Source organism: Alligator mississippiensis, chromosome 13 (genome assembly GCF_030867095.1).
Source record: "Alligator mississippiensis isolate rAllMis1 chromosome 13, rAllMis1, whole genome shotgun sequence".
NCBI lineage: Eukaryota > Metazoa > Chordata > Crocodylia > Alligatoridae > Alligator > Alligator mississippiensis.
Window position 1 is genome coordinate 20,717,501 of NC_081836.1, and position 4,097 is coordinate 20,721,597.

Genomic DNA, 4,097 nt, shown 5'->3' on the forward strand with positions numbered 1-4,097 from the left:
GATAGTGCAGCCTGGGAATGACATACTGCACCAGCAAAGAGAGCTTCTGCATCAGTTTGAGTGGAGCAGTCCCCATCCTCTCGAGCCAGGAGCTTAGTTGTGTACCCAAATCTGGTTTTCTGATTGCAACCCAAGGACTGACATTCAAGCCGAGATATAGTGTTGACTCACCTGGTCCCAGCATTGTGATCGCACGGCTGGCTATCTTCCAGGCCTCACAGGTGTTAACCGTATAGGAGTCACATGTCGGATTCAAGAAGAACCCCTGACATTTTGTGGGTTGCACTCGTAGGCTCATGAGGTTGTAGAAGTCCTCTAGGATGCTGATGTTGTGTTGCATACCCTCCCAGGAGTCACACAGCAGGACGAGATCATCCGTGAATGCCAGGGTAGTCAGGGAAGCACTCCCTGCCCGATCGCCTCGAGCTTGGCTATCAGGGGGTCCATCACAATGTTGAGCATCAGGGAGGACATCGGGTTGCCTTGCTTGACCCCGGATTTGATGCTGATGGGTGGGGTGGAGCCATTGAACACTTGTACTCTCGTGGTAACCTTTTGATATGAATCTTCAATGAGATTCACGATGTGTTGGTGTACCCCTTTGGCCTTTAGGAGCCAGGAAATGTGATTGTGTGACACCGAATCGAAGGCCTTGAATACTACCCCCAGTGGCCGCCTGTCTTGCTTTATCTTGAGCAAGATGAACTCAAGCACCTTCAGGTTTTTGGCACACCTGGTGCTGAGATGAAACTCTGCTGGCGGGGGTTGATGGGGTATGCTGCACCGAGCCGCGCGGTCAACACCCGTGAGAATAACTGTAGCACAATGGACCCGATAGTGATGGGGCGCCAGTTGCCCAGCTGCCTCAGGACCCCCTGGAGTCCATTTTTTGGGTTTTCCGGATCTTCTGACCCAGATCCAGGCTCCCGGTGTCCTGTTTTCATGTTTTCTGGCTCACTGGACCAGGATCCTGGCCCCAGAGTCTGGTTTCCAGGCTCTCCGGCTCTCTGGACTAGGATCCAGGCCCCCAGAGTCTGGTTTTGGGTTTTTCTGGCTCTCTGTACCCGAATCTAGGCCCCCGGAGTCTGGTTTCTGGGTTTTCCGGCTCTCCAGACCCAGATCCAGGCCTCCGGAGTCCAGTGTCCGGGTTTCCAGCTCTCCGGACTCAGATCTGGGCCCCCAGAGTCCGGTTCCCAGGTTTTCCGGCTCTCCTGAACCAAATCCGGGCCCCCAGAGTCCTGTTTCTGGGTTTTCAAGCAATCAGGACCCAGGTCCGGGATCCAGGTGTCCGTTTTCTGGGTTTTCCAGCTCTCTGGACCTGGATCTGAGCCCACGATGTCCCATTTCCAGGTTTTCCGGGTCACTGGACCCGGATCTGGGTCCCCAGAGTCCGGTTTCCATGTTTTCCGGCTCTCCAGACCTGGATCCAGGCCCCCAGAGTCTGTTTTCTGGGTTTTCTGGGTCTCAAGACCCAGATCCTGCCCCCTGGAGTCCGGTTTCCAGGTTTTCTGGCTCTCTGGACTGGATCTGGGTCCCCAGAGTCTGGTTTCCTGGTTTTGTGGCTCACAGGACCTGGGTCTGGGCTCCCGGGGTCCAGTTTCTGAGTTTTTCTGTTTTCCGGACCCGGATCCGTGTCCCCAGAGTCCGGTTTCTGGGTTTCCCGGCTCAAGGGACTTGGTTCCGGGTACCTGGAGTCCAGTTTCCATGGTTTCCAGCTCTCCGGACCTGCATCCGGCCCCCCGGAGTCCGGTTTCTGGGTTTTCTAGCTCTACGGACCTGGATCCAGTCACTTGGAGTCCGGTTTCTTGGTTTTCCAGCTCTCTGGACCCGGATCCGGGCCCCCGGTGTCCAATTTCTGGGTTTTCTAGGTCACCAGACCCAGATCCATGCCCCAGGAGTCTGGTTTCCAGGTTTTCTGGCTCACCAGACCTGGATCCGGGCACCCGGACTCTGGTTTCTGGGTTTTGCACCTCTTGGGACCTGGATCTGGGCCCCTGGAGTCTGGTTTCCAGGTTTTCTGGCTCTCCATTCCTCGGATCCGGGGCACCTGAGTCTGGTTTCCGGGTTTTCCGGCTCAAGGGACTCGGATCCGGGACCCCGGAGTCCAATTTACACATTTTCCAGCTCTCCGGACCCGCATCCGGGCCCCCAGTGTCCCGTACCTGGGTTTTCCGGGTCACCAGACCAGGATCCAGGCACCTGGACTCCGGTTTCAGGGTTTTTCAGCTCTTGGGCCCTGGATCTGGGCCCCCGGAGTCTGGTTTCTGAGTGTTCTGGTTCTCCGGACCCGGATCCGGTTTCCAAATCTTCCAGCTCTGCGGACCCGGATCCGCACTGCCAGAGTCCAGTTTCAGGGTTTCCCAGCTCAAGGGACTCAGATACGGGCCCCCCGAGTCTGGTTTCTGGGTTTTCTGGCTCTCTGGACCTGGATCCGGGTCCCAGGTGTCCCATTTCCATGTTTTCTGGGTTACCGGACCCAGATCTGGTGTCCCGGAGTCCAGTTCTCCATTTTCTGTCTCTCCGTAGCTGGATCCAGGCTCCCGGAGCCCGGTTTCCAGGTTTTCCGCTTCTCCGGACCCGGATCCAGGCCCCTCAAGCCCGTTTCCCGGGTTTTCCAGCTCTCCAGGCCCGGATCTGGGCCTCCGGATTTCGGTTTCTGGGTTTTCCAGCTCCCCGGATCCGGCTCCCAGCCCCCGGGGTCTGTTTTCTGGTTTTTCCGGGTCTCCAGACCCGGACCTTGCCCCCCGGAGTCCAGTTTCTGGGTTTTCTGGCTCACAGGACCCGGGTCCGGGCTCCCGGAGTCCGGTTCCTGTTTTTTCTGCTCTCTGGACCCAGATCCGGATCCCCGGACTCACGTTTCCGTGTTTTCCGGCTGCCCGGACCTGGATCCGGGCTCCCAGAGTCCGGTTTCAGGCTTTTCCACTCAAGGGACTTGGATCTGGGCTAACGGAGTAAAGTTTCTGGGTTTTCCGGCTCTTGGGACCCAGATCCAGGCCCCCGGAGTCTGGTTTCTGGGTTTTCCGGCTCTTGGGACCCGGATCCAGGCCCTTGGAGTCTGGTTTCTGGGTTTTCCAGTTCACCGGACCCGGATCCAGGTCCCTGGACCCCAGTTTCCATGTTTTTCAGTCTCTGGCCCCGGATCTGGCCCCCGGAGTCCGGTTTCTGGGTTCTCTGGCTCAAGGGACCTGGATCTGGGCCCCCAGACTCCAGTTTCCCGGTTCTCAGGCTCTCCGGACCCGGACCCGGGGCCCCGGAGTCCGTTTTCTGGGTTCTCCTGCTCTCCAGACCCAGATCTGGGCCCCTGGAGTCTGGTTTCAAAATTATCCGGCTCTCCAGACCCGGGCTCCAAGACTCCCGTTTCCGGAAACTCTGGCTCTCCAAACCCGGATCCGGGTCCCAGGAGTCTGGTTTCCGGTTTTTCCGGGTCACCGGACTCAGGTCCAGGCTCCCGGAGTCTGGTTTCCAGGTTTTCCGGCTCACCGGACCCGGATCTGGGCACTCGGACTCTAGGTTCCACTTTTCTTTGGTTCTCCGGACCCAAATCCAGGCCCCTTGAGTCTGTTTTCTGGGTTCTCTTGCTCTCCGTACCTGGATCCGGGTCCCCAGAGTCCGGTTTCCGGGTTTTCCAGCTCACAGGACTTGGGTCCGGGCTCCCGGAGTCTGGTTTCCGGGTTTTCTGGCTCTCCAGACCTGGATCCATGCCCACGGAGTCCGTTTTCTGGGTTTCCCGGCTCTCCTGAGCCAGATCGAGGTCCCCAGAGTCCCTTTTCCAGTTTCCCAGCTCTCGGGACCCCGATCTGGGTCCCCGGAGTCTGTTTTCCTGTTTTTCCAGTTCTTCGGACCCTGATCTGGACCCCCGGATTCCATCTTCCTGGTTTTCCAGCTCTCTGGACCCTGATCCGGTCACAAGCAGTCCGTTTTCTGGGTCTTCCAGCTTTCCGGACACAGATCCGGGCCCAAGGAGTCCGTTTTCTGGGTTTTCTGGATCTCTGGACCCTGATCCGGGTTCCCGGAGTCCTTTTTCTGCATTTTCCAGCTCTCTTGACCCAGATCTGTTTCCACAGAGTTCATTTTCTGGGTTTTCTGGCTCTCTGGAC

General features: G+C 57.9%; 1 pseudogene; it reads right to left on the reverse strand.

Moving 5' to 3' along the window:
• The window catches only part of LOC109281550 (uncharacterized), a 17,269-nt pseudogene extending 13,569 nt beyond the window's left edge, over nucleotides 1-3,700 (reverse strand).
• Nucleotides 3,701-4,097: the final 397 nt, after the last annotated feature.